The sequence below is a fragment of the Helianthus annuus genome, chromosome 2 (genome assembly GCF_002127325.2).
Source record: "Helianthus annuus cultivar XRQ/B chromosome 2, HanXRQr2.0-SUNRISE, whole genome shotgun sequence".
Taxonomy (NCBI): Eukaryota; Viridiplantae; Streptophyta; class Magnoliopsida; order Asterales; family Asteraceae; genus Helianthus; species Helianthus annuus.
In genome coordinates, this window is record NC_035434.2 from 67,556,934 (window position 1) to 67,576,156 (window position 19,223).

The 19,223-nt window shown below is 42.4% G+C and overlaps 1 non-coding gene across 1 annotated transcript; it reads left to right on the forward strand.

Annotated features, from left to right (window-relative positions):
* The first annotated feature begins 758 nt into the window (after positions 1-758).
* On the forward strand, positions 759-865 carry LOC118489894. The gene has a single exon (XR_004887907.1). It is a non-coding gene; the product is annotated as a small nucleolar RNA R71 (small nucleolar RNA).
* The last annotated feature ends 18,358 nt before the right edge of the window (positions 866-19,223 follow it).

A 19,223-nucleotide genomic window follows, 5' to 3' on the forward strand; every position in this document is an offset into this window, starting at 1 on the left:
CTTGCGCTTTTGGGTTTGTTTCGATATTGCTAGGTAATGCACCTTGTGGTCTCTCGGCAAAATTTTGAGCTATTTGATTCAATTGTTTTTTTATGTTTTGAATACTAGCTTGTTGATTTCTAAAATTTGATTCTAATTGTAGAAATCTTTCCGAGTTTTTCTTTTCAGTGTCGGAGATGAGGCGAGATATGGTATCTTCAAGCCTTTCTCGTCCATTTTGTTGTTGAGTGAAATTTTGTGACTCATTTCTTGGTTGTTGAAAGTTTGTTCGTTGGGTTTGTTGGTTACTACTATTGCCGGGTTCTCTCCAACCAAGGTTTGGGTGATTTCGCCATCCTTGGTTGTAAGTGGCCGTTGGAGGACCCGACGGCCTAGGTCTATTATCAATGTAGCTTACCGATTCTTGTTGATCGTCCGTTTCTTTCATACAACTCCAATTTTCATGTGGCCCACCACACCCTTCACAAGCCATAACCGAGACTGTTTTTGTCATTTCTAATTTTTTTATTTTTGAAGAAAGGGCCTCGATTTGGGCTTGTAAAGAAGTGCTTTCATCAACCTTATGGGCGCCCGGGGCAATAGACTTATTGCCTCGGGGGGTGTGCCATTGAAAATTGGTTTGAGCAATTTCCTCAATTTGGTTATATATTTCATGCGGGCGGCGATTACCTAAAAGTCCCCTGGAGCTAGAATCAAGTGTCTGCCTTGTGTGTGGCAACAGTCCATTATAGAAAGTGGATACTTGTTGCCATATCGCAAGGCCATGATGTGGATACTTGCGTAATAGTTCCTTGAACCTTTCCCAAGTTTCATATAAGGATTCCCCGTCCTCTTGTGAATATGTATTAATTTCAGTCATTAATTTAGCTGTTTTAGCGGGAGGGAAATACTTATATAGAAATTTTTGGGCTAGTTCATCCCAGGTATTTACCGATCCAGCTGGGAGGGCGTTAAGCCAAGCTTTCGCTCGGTCTTTTAGTGAGAAAGGAAACATTCGGAGGCGGATGGCGTCATTTGATGCTCCATTGATCCGAAAGGTATAACATATTTCTAAGAAATTAGTAATATGTAGATGGGGATCCTCGTCCGCAAGCCCATGGAAGGTTGCGGAGTTTTGGAGCATTTGTATCAAATGCGGCCGAGGTTCGAAGTTATTAGCTTCAACATTCGGAGCATTGATAGCGGCGCCTAGGTTACCTACGGTGGGTCGTAGATAATCCATGAGGGTACGTTGGTCCGCCATTGGAGGTGGATCACCCGAAACTTTCTCTTGATTTGTAGCTTTTAATCTTTTTCTGAGAAAGCGTTCGGGTTCTTCTAGAGGTTCTTTTATGTCTTTATTAGAATTGGAGCTCATACACTAGGTAGGATTGGCGTCCGGTTCCAAGTCCTGCAATAAAAACAGAAAAGAATGCTGGTTAGAAGGTTCACCACGGCCCCGTGTTCAGCGAACACGGCCCGTGGTCAGAGTTACAGTGATTGTTTTCCAGATCCCAGTTACTGGAAAGTTGGACACGACCCCGTGTTGCACCGACACGGCCCCGTGGTCAGCCTTCTGTAACTTGGAAAACTAAAAACTGCCAGTAACGATGCTGAGCACAGCCCGTGTTCGACCAGGCACGGCCCGTGCTGAGCTCTGCAGAAGCTGAAAAACTAAGAAAATCCTAAAAATTTAAAAAGAAAAATAAAAATATGATTAGGCCGTTGATTCCTAACTTTCTTAAAATCCTTGTGTCCCCGGCAGCGGCGCCAAAAACTTGATGTTGCGAGGTGTTATATATTTTTGATGTATATTTTAAGCCCTTTTACACTTTTTAGCCAAGTTTTAAATTTATAAAACACGATATTTACAAACACTAGACACACATATGGGCAAGTGCACCCATCGTGGACGTTGTATAGTGTTGGTAAGATACCGAGGTCGTCCAAGGACACAAGAGCTTTTAGTACCGGTTTATCCTCAACGTCTAATCAAATCAAAAAGTTAGAAAAAGGTTTTAAACTAGAAAAATAAAAACTAACTAAATGCTGAAAAATAAAAATAAAATAAAAACAGATAGACAAGATGAATCACTTGGATCCGACTCGTGTATTAGTATAACCTTTGATTATTTTCGCACTTTTGCACTTGTTTAAGAGATTATCTTAGTTATTGTAGTAGGCCCCTCTTTTGAAGGCGACGTTACCCTCAACCCAGTAGTTTGAGTCAGCAAGGATACAATCCTAAAGGGTTGGATTATTGGAAGATAATGAATTAAGTTATTAATTCAAATTATGGTAGGCCCCGCTTTTGGCGGTGATGTTACCCTCGGCTAAGTAGTCTGAGTCAGCAGGGATACAGTCCTAAATAGCCGGGTTATAGTATTAATAGTAGTTAACTTATGAGGGGGTCAAAGAGTTTGGATCCCCGCCATCCAATACCTATGGGCATTGAAGGAGATCCAACTAAATTTGACCCAGGTCCCTTGCAGGAACTCTAAACGCTGAACAAGGGCAAGACCCTTACCAAACTGTTCCCTTAACCCCCGACAGCCAACATACCTCCATATAGACCGTGGAGATATGAATGGTGAAAATCTTTTATTTTATATAGACAGTAAAATAATGCCAAGACACCACAGACAAACGATAAGGAAAGATCACCTTCAACATAAGAAACTAGTTATTAAAGTCATTAATACAAAACCAAATAAAAAGTGCAAAAGATTAAAAATAAAAAGTATTATACTAAACACTTGTTTTCACCAAGTGATATAAGAGACTTAAGCAAACATGGCCTTGATTGTCAAGAACTCTTACTATCAATCTTGGATCCCGAGACGACTCACACACTCTACGATGGACAATGGATGATGGTGGTGGATGATGGTGTTATGGTGGTGGTGGGTGGTGGATGAAGTGTGAGAGAGGTGGTGTGCCAAGGGATGAGTTGGAATGAAACCAAGCACTCCTATTTATAGGCTGAATAGAAGGCTGGGCACGGCCCCGTGTCCGCTGGACACGCCCCTGTGCCCGTCTGACACTCTCTCTCTTCATTAATTGTAATTCGTAATTACAATTAATGCGCCTGCTGTACTTTCGCCACGCCCCCGTGCTCACTGGACACGGCCCCGTGGTGGGCAATAGAAGCTTCTACAGGTTTGTCTTTTCTGCTGCTTCTTGGGCACGGCCCCGTGCTGACTGAGCACGGGGCGTGTTCAGTCTTCTGTTTTCTCTTCTTTGCTTGGGAGGATTCCGTTGAGGGTTCAGGCAATCTACTTTTGTTCCTTTTCTTGTATTTATGCTAGAATTAGCTGTCTTTTTGCTTCTTTTGTGTATTTGAGCTCATTTCATCCTGAAAATACAAAAGGAAGACAAAAACACTCTTTTTCCAACATTAGTACTTAAAAAGGGTTTGTTTTATGCCTCATTTGATGTAATTTATATGTTGCATTTTACACACATCACCGGTAAAGGCCGAGTCCGTTACGTGAGTATTTACCGAGTGTTCTATTTCATTCGTCACACTTTTAGCGATCAGAAACCCTAGAGTCTCTCCCTCCCTCTCCTGTGCGACGGCAACCATCACTTTCTCTCGAACCCGTACTTGTTCATCTTGAATCGGTTAGTGTGTAATTACTTGATACGATTACTCGATTTAAATCAATACATACCTTGTGTGATTGTTTTGGGTAACGAATCTGGTGACTATTGTTCTATAATCGTTAGGAGTTTAAAGATGCTAATGAATTCCTTGCGTGACTATTAGTGATGACTGATTTGTAATGATTGAAATCTCTGTGGTTTGGGGTTATTAGAAAATATATGCATGCAAGATGAGATGATTAGGGTTTGATATCCTGATGATAGTCTAATGAACTAGATATAGAGAAATTGTGATTCTATTCGTATTGTTACTGTGCAAGTTTTAATACTGATACACCATGATCCTCACTTACTGTTGGATGTTAAATGAATATAAATATTATAGTTTTGCACGTATCATTGATCTGTTGTGGCTAGGTTGATTGTATGATGATGAATTATGTAACTGCTACTGATGATTAGGGTTCCTGTGATATGTGTAACTGTTGACGATGATAACTATTGACGACGTAACTGACCTAGTGACGAAACGCTATAGACGACGAATCACATCTCGACGAAACAAAGGAGTTTCGACGATTAGGGAACACGACGAAACAGAAATGTTTCGTCGAAGGGAAGTCACGACGAAACATGGGTGTTTCGTCGAGTGGGTAAAAAGGCACAGTAACTTAGTTTAATTCTGTTAAGGGTTAACTGGGTTAGTTAACTATTGTTAAATGATAGGCATGACTTGTATGAACTTGAATACGTGCTTTGTGTTATTTAGTGATCACTAATTCAACACTCACTGTGATTGTACTTATACGTGAACTTCGTGAATGTAAACTGATTATGTATACGTGCATACCATAGGCCCGAACTGATTAACTGGAACAAAGTAATTAACCAAACCGAGCAAACTAAGGTGAGTTCACACTTCCAAGGCATGGGATTCCCCGGTGGGTTGGAATGGGATTTGTATGACTACCCGTACTTTCATCACTACTAGACTACTTAACACCATCCTCAGATTGGGAAGGACGCCAGTGCTAAACCTACGTAAAACCTACGTACCATTGTCCTTGGATTGGGAAGGACACCAGTGTCAGAACCTACGTAAAACCTACGTAGTACTGTCCTCGGTTTGGGAAGGGCACCAGCGCTAAACCTACGTACTTGCTACGTATCTCTGTCCTCAGATTGGGAAGGGCACTTACATAAAACCTACGTAAACTCAAACTTACCGCTGTCCTCGGATTGGGAAGGACACTTATAGATACGACTAGTCTAGTACATACAACATGGAAAGCCCCCACTCATTATTGTAAAGGTTTGGGAACAAGGGTACTGGGTAACGCCTGGTTATGAAACGAACTTACAATTTCTGAAACGAAGTCATTAACTGAACAACCAACTGTGAACTCGCTCAACTTTGTTGTTGACTCTTTGTTACATGCCTTGCAGGACGTTCGGTACTCATGGAGCTTGCACTGGGAGGCGTAGTCGTTGTGGGACATGGATAGAGGATGCCATGTTAAAAACATTATGACATTTTGAACTTGATACTTATGTTTGGGTTTTTACATTTATGCTTCCTCTAAACACTTAACTATGTTTTGTTCTAAACACCTTTTATATTGATGGGTTGAACTTTATTTAATACTTGCAATGTTCAATATGATTGGTGACTTGATCCTGGTCAGTCACGCCTCCAAGCGGTGATACTCCGCGTGTGGATTTTGGGGGTGTGAGAGATTGGTATCAGAGCCAATGGTTATACTGAACTTGGTTTTATTAAGGGGAAAAAGTTTTTGTTAAAACCAAACTATAACCAGAACAGTGCTCAACGATCCACAACGACGCTTCGCTCCACGTGCAAGACTCAACACTATAGGTGATTTGATTTATGTTTGCATTGCCTACTTGCTAGTTACATAGAACTTTGCTTGTGGTATGCTTAGATAAACGTAGCAACTATAGTTTGAAACACATGTGTGCTTACTGTGACAACCCGAATTTCCAAGATTTCTATTTCACATTTATTGCATGTTCATTGTTTGTGTAGTTAATTATTTGCACAATTAGTTGCTATGGAATTGTATACGTTTTGGATACAATGAAGTGTATTGTGTGATGGTGCATGGTTATGTGTTAATTGTGATAAATTGTTAAATGCATAAATTTGGTGGTGAAACTGTGAAATTGTTGTGTAATGGTGTACTTATGTAAAAGTAAATACTTGAGGTTGTAGAGTGCAATTAGTGTAATCCTAGTGATACTTAACCCTAATTCCTTTTCACTAATCATTACACAAAACAAAACACGTACTTTCATTCTCTGATTCTCTGGCAATCATCATCTCCATCACAAGCACAAGTCTCCTGCATCAATCTTAATCTTGCAATCTAGTTAGAATCAATCCAAGGTAATTGTTAATGATTGTTTGTTGTTTTGATTCTTGATTGTGGGATTCTTGTAAACCCTAGTTCTTCACATGTTAGTTCTGTAATTGTTGGTTTGGTTCTGACTTCTGATTATTGTGATAATGTTATTGCTTAGTGTAGAATCGATGGCCTGATGATTTAGATTCATGGTATATTAGAAATATTGATGGTTGTTTTGATCAGTGCAATGCAAAGTATGAATTAGGGTTTTTGGTCGTATGAATATTTGAACGTAACTGTTACAATCGTGCAATGGAATTGAGCATCTAATGAGTTATGTTTGTCAGAGTTTTGATAGCATGTTAGTCCGAACTTTGATGAACATTATATCTTGTCCGAGTTTTATGCTTTGTAACCTAGTCAGACTTTTGTGTTAGATAAGTGTCCGATGTTTATGTATATATAACATGCTTATCCGATTTTTGTGAGACATAAGGGGTGTCCGACCTTTGGTTATTAAAGGGTCCGACTTTTATAGTATATGGCAAGTCCGGCTTTCATGAATGCTAGTTAGGTCCGAGTTTGATTGAATTATAGGTAGTCCGACTTTCACAAGGTTGAGAGGGTCCGAGTTTCTTTGTAAGGGGCCATGTCCGACCTTTTTGAAAGAATTCAGGGAGTCCGAGTTTGGTGGGGATGTTTGTCCGATTTTTATGCAAAGCAAAGGGGAGTCCGACTTTCTTGCCAAGAGTCAACATGTCCGAATTTTTATAAGGCAGCCTAGTCCGAGTTTAATAGCTTAAGAGCTTGGTCCGACTTTTGTTTATGGACATGGGGTCCGAAGTTTTTGCTTGCACATTTTGAACGGGTTATGCTTTGATGTTATGTCCGAACATTATGCACCTCACAAAGGAAATCCGACTTTTAATGTATTGTATAGGCCCAAAGTTTGCTTATAAAAGTCTTGTACGAGTTTGCTTGTGATAAGGTGGCCCGATTTATGTATGCTTTGTATATGATGTCCGAGTTTTAATGTACGCACGCATGATCCGACAATTGTTGTGTCTTGTAGTCTGAATTGTAATATTGATGCATGATCGAGTTCTGTTAATTCAATTAAGTGTGTAACCCTGATTTAAGTGAGTTATTCGATGATGATATTAGAAAATACTGTGAAAGACACTGATGTGAAGTATGAATGACGTGAAACTGATTAAGTGATTATACGATACATGATGTTAACTGTCAAACGCTTTGTGACATAGATTACATGCGTATCATTACGAACATGAACTGATTTAATACACGTGCACACTATAGGACTTGACTGATTACTTGTGAGCGCATAACATAGCATACCGAGCAAACCAAGGTGAGTTCACACAGCCAAGGCATGGGGTTCCCAGGGTGGGAATGGGATTGATTTATTTATTTGTACTTCTTTAGATAATGGAACGTAGTGATATGATCCTCGGGTGAGGAAGGTGATTGGTTAAGATACTGCTAGACTAGTGATGCTTATAGAACTGATCTTCGCACACACGTCGGGGTTGGCTGCGATAATATGACTGATCTTCGCACACATGCCAGGGTTGGCTGCGATAATATGACTAATCTTCGCACACATGCCTAGGAAGGCTGCGAACTATGCACTAAAACTTCGCACAGGTGCCGGGTGGCCGCGATACAAACATACCTAGTATAGAATACTTGAGAACTTTCCCAGATCTTCGCATACATGCCGAGAGGCCCGCGATGGAAACTAATACGATACATAACTTAACGAACGAACATAATGCTACTCACACTATTACCATTACTGAACTATACACTGTGAACTCACTCAACTAGTTGTTGACTCTCTGCTGCATGCCTTGCAGGTCGTTAGATACATGGAGCTTGCACAGGGAGGATCAGGTCGTTGTGGAGCATGGATCGTGGATGCCATGTTAAAACATTTAAACATTTGAACTATGATATACATTGGATTTTCATACTTATGCTTCCGCTACGCTTGATACTATATTTATGTTTTGAACACCTATCGTATTGAATGATTGGTTTGCATTTATTCTACTTGATATTAATTACATGTTCAATATGATTGGTGGCTTGATCCTAGTCAGTCACGCTCCCAAGCGGTGATACTCCGCAGGTGGATTTTGGGGGTGTGACAGATTGGTATCAGAGCCATTGGTTATAGAGAACTTGGTTTCAATATGGGGAAAACGTTTTTATTAAAACCAGACTATAACCAGAACAGTGCTCTCAACGATCCACAACGACGCTTCGCTCCACGTGCAAGACTCAATATCCTAGGTAATAAGGTTTATGTTTATTGCCTACATGCTAGAATTACACAGAACTTTGCTCGTAGTATGCTTAGATTACATTGTGCTTACACTCTTCTGTCATCGCACTATTCACGAACCTCTCTCACTTACGTTACATTTGCTATGAAGATCATGGCCGGACATATCAACATAACACAAGCCCAGTTGACGGCTCTCATTAACGAACGAATTGTTGCGGCACTTGCAGCCATACAAGCAGGAGGTATACCCTGCAGTCGTAACTAGGATCTTTAGATCCTACACTCCTAAACCAACTCTTGTGTTTAACCTTGTCCTATTCTTATACACGATAGGTCAACACGCTCAGTCACCTGCTTGCACCTTCAAAAATCTCAAGGATTGCCAACCCAGTACCTTCAGTGGAACTGAGGGGGTTGAAGGCCTCCTCCACTGGTTCGAAAGACTCGAAACTGACTTTGAAGTGTGTGACTGCCTTGAGTCTCGTAGAGTAAAGTTTGCTTCTAGAACACTCGAAGGTGCTGCATTAACCTGGTGGGAAGCACAAGTTCAAATGTTAGGACTGGCAGCTGCTAATGCCACTCCCTGGAACGAGTTCAAGGACCTAATTAAGGAAGAGTTTTGCAGTAGAGAAGACATCCAAAAACTAGAGGTAGAATTCCTCAACCTACAGATGGTGGGGTCTGAAATTGAAGCTTATACGAGGAGATCAAACGAATTAGCCACATTTTGTTCCACTATGGTAGACCCTCCCACCAAACGCATCGAACTGTATCTCAAGGGTCTGGTGCCCGAAATTCAGAGTCATATGACCACAGCTAACCTTGGCACTATCCAGCAAGCCACTCGACTGGCTCATCGTCTCACAGACCAGGCTGTAGAACAGAACAAACTACCGAAACGTGCTAAGACTGATACTGCATGTGCTTCTAGAGATAACAAACGCAAGTGGGATGAAAACCTGAGCACGGGATTAATTTTGGTCCAGCCTCTGACGCAACAGCAAGAGATAGATGACTACCAGAGCCCCAGACAGCAGTTTTCTAGTAGTCATGGGCAGAAAAGATATCGAGGAATTCACCCATGGTGCAACAATTGTAACAGACACCACGGTGGCCAGTGCAACAAGGGTCGTTGCCAGCGGTGTCACAAGATTGGTCATGAAGCTAAGGATTGTCGAAACTCACGTCCTGTAACTCAAGAACAACAACGACCGCCTCAATCTTCACAGAACCAGCAACTGCAACTACCTGCTCCACAGAACACACAGCAGCAGCCACAGCGTGGAAACCGGGGATGTTTCCAGTGTGGGGCTGAAGGTAATTTTAAACGTGATTGCCCTCAATTAAACCAGGACCAGACTCAGAACCACGACCATGGAAAAAGGGACGACAACGAGGATAGAGTTGGGGGAAGCAATGGAGACAATGACGCCGGGGCAGCGTGTATATGATTGGTCAGGGTGATGCAAGGAACGATCTTATCGTAATAATGGGTAAGTTTCTCCTCGACGACTTTTATGATTACTGTCTTGTTTGATTGAGTGTGGATACCAGTTTTATGTTCTTAAAAGATAGTCAAATGTTACAACGTACACCAACTCCCTTGAACACCCAACGTATCGTAGTGTTAGTTAATGATAAAGGTCTAGAGGCCGTCCATGGTTCAGGGTTGTAATCTTATCCTCGCTGGTTAGACGTTTCCTATCGACTTCATTCCTATAGCCTGGACAGCACCTACACCTCGCTCACCGTATCGTTTAGCTTCAACTGAACTGGAAGAACTGTCAAAGCAGCTACAAGAGCTCTTGGATAAAGGCTTCATTCGTACAAGCTCTTCTCCTTGGGGAGCTCCAGTATTACTCGTGAAAAAGAAGGATGGCACTTTCAGGATGTGTATAGACTACCGCGAACTGAACAAGGTCACAGTGAAGAACCGTTATCCTCTTCCACACATTGACGATTTATTCGACCAGTTGCAAGGGTCGAGTTACTATTCCAAGATTGATCTAAGGTCAGGGTATCATCAGCTGAGAGTCCGGGAGGAGGACGTCTCCAAAACCGCATTCAGAACTCGCTACGGCCACTACGAGTCTCTTGTCATGCCGTTCGGGTTAACAAACGCGCCTGCTGTATTTATGGATCTTATGAACAGGGTGTGCAAACCCTACCTAGGCAAATTTGTGATAGTGTTTATTGACGACATCCTGATCTACTCCAAGAGTCAGGAGGAGCACGAACAACATCTACGACTTATTTTGGAACTCCTTCGAAAGGAACAGCTGTACGCTAAGTTTTCGAAATGTGACTTCTGGATTCGTAAAGTCCACTTTCTAGGCCTCCATATTGATCCATCCAAGGTAGATTCGATCAGGAACTGGCCTGCACCACGTACACCAACGAAAATACGCCAATTCTTGGGTTTGGCGGGTTACTACAAACGGTTTATCAAAGATTTCTCCAAGATCGCACAGCCGCTTACCGTGTTGACACAGAAAGGTGTTACCTATCGTTGGGGTAATACACAAGAAACTGCTTTCCAGTACTTGAAGGATAGACTATGCAGCGCACCTATTCTCTCATTGCCAGAGGGCACGGACGATTTTGTGGTCTATTGTGACACATCGATACAGGGGCTTGGTTGTGTATTGATGCAGTGTCACACCCCCAAAATCCACCTGCGGAGTATCACCGCTTGGGAGCGTGGCTGACCAGGATCAAGCCACCAATCATATCGAACATGTATGTAATATCAAATATAATAATGTAAACCAATCATTCAATATGATGGGTGTTCAAAACATAATCATAGTTTATAAGTATAGCGGAAGCATAAGTATGAAAGCCCAAATGTGTAACATAAGTTCAATAAGTTCAAAACATAATCCATGCTCCACAACGACCTGCTCCTCCCTGTGCAAGCTCCATATGTACCTAATGTCCTGCAAGGCATGCAGCAGAGAGTCAACAACTAGTTGAGCGAGTTCACAGTTAACAGTTCAGTAATAGTATAGCGTGAGTAGTAGTATGTACGTTCGTTATGTCACGTATCGTATTAGTTTCCATCGCGGCCTCCCAGGCAGGTATGCGAAGATATTAGGGGATGTTCATCCCGAGTATTCTAGACTAGGTTTAGTTGTATCGCGGCCTACCAGGCAGGTGTGCGAAGATTAGTAAATTACAGTTCGCGGCCTTCCAAAGGCAGGTGTGCGAAGTCAGTCATAATATCGCGGCCAACCCTTGGCAGGTGTGCGAAGATCAGTTCAATAAGTGTTACTAGTCTAGCAGTAGTTCTAACAGTGACGTGTGTACCATAGTTCATCCCATAACATCACTACGTTCCATTATAGACAAGTACCAGTAAATAATCAAAATCCCATTCCCACCCTGGGAACCCCATGCCTTGGCTGTGTGAACTCACCTTGGTTTGCTCGGTATGCTAGGTTATGCACTCACAAGTAATTAATCACGTCCTATTGTATGCACGTATAACAAATCAGTTCATGTTCGCAATGATACGCATGCAAATCTAATGTCACATAGTGCTTGACAGCCAATATCATGCATCAATCATGTATCACACAACAGTCAGTTTGCATATCGGCACAACACGTATCATTTCATATTTACTCAACAGCTAGTGTACACGAATACAAATGTTAACATTCATCACCAAGCAGGGCATGTCAAATAAATCAAACATACATCCCATCCTTCGAAGGATGTTTATAATCCCTAATATCTTTCGATCCACTGTTATCTTTCGACACATTAGTAATCTTTCGACAAACAGTCATCATAGTTATCATTCGGACCGAAAGTTATGTTTCGAACCTAATGTCATCTTTCGACCAAAAGTCATCTTTCGGTCAACACTACTATGGTTCGGTCAATGCTATCCTTCGGTCAACACTACTATGGTTCGACTAACAAGCATCTTTCGACAACAACTATGTTTCGAGTAGCAAGTATCTTTCGATACATATCAGTTACGTTTGATCACAATCAGTTACGGATATCACGCAGTCAATTACAGAAACAGAAACCCTAATCATCTACAGCCGTCATCATCATTAACAATCATCATCGATCATGCATGTCCAAACAAATCACAACAAGTACCAAATCTTAACAGTGCATCTACATAACGAGTATCATACGAGCACGATTCCTCACTACAATCGATCTATAATATTGATTAATAATCCGAACAGAATACCAAAAACCCTAATTGATAGCAGGTTTAGTTCTTCGTGTTTAAACTAACCAAACCGTGTTCACTTGTTTCGTTTTCGTTTACCATAATCAACATCGTCAATAAGCAAGGGATTCAAACATGAGATCAGGCATTATGTATATATATATTAATGAATCATGTATTCGATTAACAGTTAGCAAGGATAACAATTAAATAATCATGCAAAGCTTGGATACTAACCGAGGTGAATCGAAAACTAAAGCAAGCTTCGAGAATTCCAAATTGCCGTCACTCACAGAAAGGCTCTAGGGTTGAAAGTGACTGCCGACTACATGCATTCACGTATATAAACGTATCACAGGAATGGGCCAAGCCCATTAGAAAGACTGGGCCGAAAGATCTGGATTCTAGTCGAAGGATATGTTTCGTGGTCCTTCGGGCCGAAAGATGTCGAAGGATCCTACCTTTGCTCGAAGGGTATGGTTCGAGATCCTTCGAACCTAAGGTTATCTTTCGTGATCCTTCGATCTGAATGTCATGTTTCGATCTAGACTAAGTGTTTTAATAATAACTCTAATATTATTTTCTACCACAGCAAGTAATCACATATAGGCAAAATGACAATACGTTTCATTAAAACACAACGCGTACAATTTCAAGTCCACCATCCAACAACTAAACAGTCAAAGTCAACGCGCATTTAATGCGAAAGTGAAAGTCAGAAACTCGAGTTGTCACATTATCCCCAACTTAAAAGAAATTTCGTCCCGAAATTTGGTACGCACTCACTGAGGAAGCTAGGTAAGTTATATCGTTCACTGGTTTTCCCGGGGTGTCACATCATCCCCCCGTTGATTTGGAATTTCGTCCCGAAATTCAGTAGTAGTAGCTTCAGCCTCAGTAGTGGTTGCATTGGTTTCGAATAACTGGGGTACTTTTCTGTCATCTGATCCTTGCGTTCCCAGGTGTACTCTGGGCCACGTCGGGAGTTCCAACGAACTCGAACAAGAGGGATTCTCTTGTGTTTGAGGACCTTACATCCCGGTCCGTGATTTCAACTGGTTCCTCGACGAACTGCAACCGCTCGTCGATAGTGAGTTCCTTAAAAGGGACTATGAGGGTCTCATCTGACAGACACTTCTGCAGATTCGACACGTGAAATACATAGTGAACTGCACCGAGTTCAGTTGGTAGGTTCAGTCTGTAGGCTACTGGGCCTATTCTTTCAGTGATTTCAAATGGTCCAACATACCGTAGATTGAGTTTGCCTCGTTTACCAAATTGAACCACACCCTTCCAGGGTGAGACTTTTAATAAAACCCGGTCCCCGACCTGAAATTCCAATGGCTTCTTACGCTTATCCGCGTAGACTTTCTGACGGTCGCGTGCTGCCGCCATGCGTTGTCGTATTTGTGCAATCCGTTCAGTAGCGTCAACTACCATTTCTGGTCCTGTAATCTGACTATCCCCCACCTCTGCCCAACAGAGAGGTGACCGGCATTTACGTCCGTACAATGCCTCGAATGGAGCGGGTTGAATGCTGGTATGGTAACTGTTATAGCTCTGTCGTGAATCGTGCATCCCGATCGGAGGATATGGAGATGGGCACCCCGTGCCTAGAAACAACTTCTTTAAGATGGATGTCCGCGGGAGTGGAGAACTTATCCGTTTCCTTTACAGCCAGGAAATGTGCAGACTTGGTGAGTCGATCCACGATCACCCATATAGTATCATTCCCACGCTGGAATCTAGGTAAGCCCGTAACAAAATCCATGGAAATCTCTTCCCATTTCCACTGTGGTATCCTGGGTTGCTGAAGTAAGTCTGAGGGTTTCTGGTACCCTGTCTTGACTCTCGCTCAAGCCAATCATTTGTAATGTGGGCCTTCATGCTAGGCCACCAATATGTAGTTCTAATGTCGTGGTACATTTTATCCGACCCTGGATGTACCGAGTAGCGAGACTTGGGTGCTTCATCCATCACAAGTTCGCGTAGATCGCCATAGGGTGGACCCAATACATCCTGTTACATAGTAGGCGTCGTCTTCCTTTTGTTCTAACCGTTGCCTCGAGCCGCGTAAGGCTTCAGCCATGACGTTTTCTGGTTTCAATGCTTCTACCTGAGCATTTCGTATCCGTGTAGGAAGATCAGACTGAATATTAGGCTGTAGCGCTCGCACGCGCTTAGGTAGGGCGTCCTTTCGACTGAGGGCGTCGGCCACAACATTAGCCGTGCTTGGATGATAATTGATGGCGCATTCGTAGCCGTTCAGTAGTTCAACCCATTTTTGTTGACGCATGTTTAAATCCTTCTGCTTAAGGATATGCTCGAGACTCCTGTGATCGGTGTAAATCGTGCACCTGGTACCGTACAGGTAGTGTCGCCATATCTTAAGCCCGAAAACAATAGCTCCCAGCTCTAAATCGTGCGTCGCGTAGTTCCGTTCACGAATCTTTAGTTGTCGCGAGCGTAAGCAATAATCTTATCCCGTTGTGTCAATACACCATCGAGACCCTGTATCGATGCATCACCATAAGCCACGAAGTCATCTGTGCCCTCCGGCAGTGAGAGAATAGGTGTGCTGCAAAGCCTATCCTTAAGGTACTGAAAAGCGGTCTCTTGGGAATCTCCCTAACGGTAGGTGACACCTTCCTGTGTCAGCATAGCAAGTGGCTGCGCGATCTTGGAGAAGTCTTTGATAAACTGCCTGTGGTATCCCGCCAAACCCAAGAATCGGCGTATTTCTGTTGGTGTACTCGGTGCTGGTCTGTTCCTGATCGAATCTATCTTGGATGGGTCGACATGGATCGCATTCCTGTTCACTACATGGCCCAAGGAGTGGACTTCACGTATCCAGAAGTCGCATTTAGAAAACTTGGCGTACGTTTGCTCCTTCCGAAAAGTTCCAAGATAAGACGTAAGTGCTGCTCGTGTTCTTCCTGACTCTTGGAGTAGATCAGAATGTCGTCGATGGAGACAAGGACAATTTGTCCAGGTAGGGTTTGCACACCCTGTTCGTAAGGTCCATAAATACGGCAGGTGCGCTCAATAATATCAAAACATCCATCATACCAAACATAAAATATAATAAGTAAAATAATTCATAAAACCCAACACGATTAATGTTCAAACCAAACTTTGTTTGAGTAGCGTAAACATAATAATGAAAATCCAAGATAAGTTATAAGTTCAATTTGTGTTCATTGCGTCTCCTCCTCCTAACACGAAAACTCGACCTCTTGCCTCGTTGCCATTGTTATTGTTGTTTCCCCCGTTGTTGTTGTTGTTCCCGTTGCCCTGGTTATTGTTGTGGTTCTGATTCTGGTTCAACTGAGGACAATCGCGTTTGTAATGACCTTCTGCCCCACACTGGAAACATCCCCGATTTCCACGCTGTGGCTGCTGCTGCTGGTTCTGTGGAGCTGGCGGTGGGAGTTGCTGGTTCTGATTTGCTGGCCGAGAGCTTCTACAATCCTTAGCCTCATGACCCATCTTGAGGCATCTTTGACATTGTTCCCTGCGACATCTTCCACTGTGGTGTTTGTTGCACTTATTACACAGTGGGTGAATTCCCCGATATCCACCCTGTCCTTGACTGCCAGATGATTGCTGGCTCGGGTTCTGATAGTCATTTGTCTTGCGCTGCTGAGACTGAACAGAAACCGATCCCTTACTGGAATCCCCCTCCCATTTCCTCTTGTTGTCACTGGGAGTAGCAGAAGTGGTGACAGCAGTAGTGGTAGCCTTGACACGTTTTGGCAGTTTGTTCTGATCCACTGCCTGATCTGTAATACGGTGAGCGAGACGCTGTATTTCCTGGATATTGTTGAGGTTAGCTGAGGTAACGTGGCTCTGTATTTCTGGCGCCAAACCTTTGAGATACAACTCAATACGCTTGTATGGAGGGTCCACCATAGTTGGACATAACACAGCCAACTCATTCGATCTCTTGGTGTAAGCTTCGATTTCCGAACCAACCATTTTCAAGTTATACAACTCGTCCTCCAACTTGTGAATGTCTTCACGTGTACAATACTCTCTCTTAATAAGTTCTTTGAATTCGTTCTAGGGTGTGGCGTTAGCAGCTGCCAACCCGAATATCTGCACTTGCGCGTTCCACCAAGTTAACGCGATTCCCTCTAGGGTACCGGTAGCGTATTTCACCCTGCGTTCCTCAGGGCATTCACACATCTCGAAAACTGACTCGAGCTTTTCAAACCAATGGAGGAGTCCAACTGCTCCCTCCGTGCCACTGAACGAGCTAGGACGACAATCCATGAAATTCTTGAAAGTGCACCCAGGTTGTTGCTGAGCGGGTTGACCTATTGTGTACGAATAGGGCAAAGTTAAGTACGAGAATTAATGTAGGATCTAAAGATCCTAGTGTCTATACTGCAGGGTATACTACCGGCTTGGGCGGCTGCAACTGCCGCAGCAACGAGAGCCTCTAGCTGGGCTTGAGTCATGGTAATTCGTGCGGCCATTGATCTTCACATCAAAGGCAACATAAGTGAGAAAGGTTCGCGAATAGTGCGATGACAGAAGAGTGTAAGCACATAAGTATTCTCATGCAATGACAAGTTGTGAGCAAGGTAATGTAAGCATACTACGAGCAAAGTTCTATGCAAATTCTAGCATGTAGGCAATAAACATAAACCTTATTACCTAGGAAGTTGAGTCTTGCACGTGGAGCGAAGCGTCGTTGTGGATCGTCGAGAGCACTGTTCTGGTTATAGTCTGGTTTTAATAAAAACGTTTTTTCCATATTAAAACCAAGTTCTCTATAACCAATGGCTCTGATACCAATCTGTCACACCCCCAAAATCCACCTGCGGAGTATCACCGCTTGGGAGCGTGACTGACCAGGATCAAGCCACCAATCATATCGAACATGTATGTAATATCAAATATAATAATGTAAACCAATCATTCAATATGATGGGTGTTCAAAACATAATCATAGTTTATAAGTATAGCGGAAGCATAAGTATGAAAGCCCAAATGTGTAACATAAGTTCAATAAGTTCAAAACATAATCCATGCTCCACAACGACCTGCTCCTCCCTGTGCAAGCTCCATATGTACCTAATGTCCTGCAAGGCATGCAGCAGAGAGTCAACAACTAGTTGAGCGAGTTCACAGTTAACAGTTCAGTAATAGTATAGCGTGAGTAGTAGTATCTACGTTCGTTATGTCACGTATCGTATTAGTTTCCATCGCGGCCTCCCAGGCAGGTATGCGAAGATATTAGGGGATGTTCATCCCGAGTATTCTAGACTAGGTTTAGTTGTATCGCGGCCTACCAGGCAGGTGTGCGAAGATTAGTAAATTACAGTTCGCGGCCTTCCAAAGGCAGGTGTGCGAAGTCAGTCATAATATCGCGGCCAACCCTTGGCAGGTGTGCGAAGATCAGTTCAATAAGTGTTACTAGTCTAGCAGTAGTTCTAACAGTGACGTGTGTACCATAGTTCATCCCATAACATCACTACGTTCCATTATAGACAAGTACCAGTAAATAATCAAAATCCCATTCCCACCCTGGGAACCCCATGCCTTGGCTGTGTGAACTCACCTTGGTTTGCTCGGTATGCTAGGTTATGCACTCACAAGTAATTAATCACGTCCTATTGTATGCACGTATAACAAATCAGTTCATGTTCGCAATGATACGCATGCAAATCTAATGTCACATAGTGCTTGACAGCCAATATCATGCATCAATCATGTATCACACAACAGTCAGTTTGCATATCGGCACAACACGTATCATTTCATATTTACTCAACAGCTAGTGTACACGAATACAAATGTTAACATTCATCACCAAGCAGGGCATGTCAAATAAATCAAACATACATCCCATCCTTCGAAGGATGTTTATAATCCCTAATATCTTTCGATCCACTGTTATCTTTCGACACATTAGTAATCTTTCGACAAACAGTCATCATAGTTATCATTCGGACCGAAAGTTATGTTTCGAACCTAATGTCATCTTTCGACCAAAAGTCATCTTTCGGTCAACACTACTATGGTTCGGTCAATGCTATCCTTCGGTCAACACTACTATGGTTCGACTAACAAGCATCTTTCGACAACAACTATGTTTCGAGTAGCAAGTATCTTTCGATACATATCAGTTACGTTTGATCACAATCAGTTACGGATATCACGCAGTCAATTACAGAAACAGAAACCCTAATCATCTACAGCCGTCATCATCATTAACAATCATCATCGATCATGCATGTCCAAACAAATCACAACAAGTACCAAATCTTAACAGTGCATCTACATAACGAGTATCATACGAGCACGATTCCTCACTACAATCGATCTATAATATTGATTAATAATCCGAACAGAATACCAAAAACCCTAATTGATAGCAGGTTTAGTTCTTCGTGTTTAAACAAACCAAACCGTGTTCACTTGTTTCGTTTTCGTTTACCATAATCAACATCGTCAATAAGCAAGGGATTCAAACATGAGATCAGGCATTATGTATATATATATATTAATGAATCATGTATTCGATTAACAGTTAGCAAGGATAACAATTAAATAATCATGCAAAGCTTGGATACTAACCGAGGTGAATCGAAAACTAAAGCAAGCTTCGAGAATTCCAAATTGCCGTCACTCACAGAAAGGCTCTAGGGTTGAAAGTGACTGCCGACTACATGCATTCACGTATATAAACGTATCACAGGAATGGGCCAAGCCCATTAGAAAGACTGGGCCGAAAGATCTGGATTCTAGT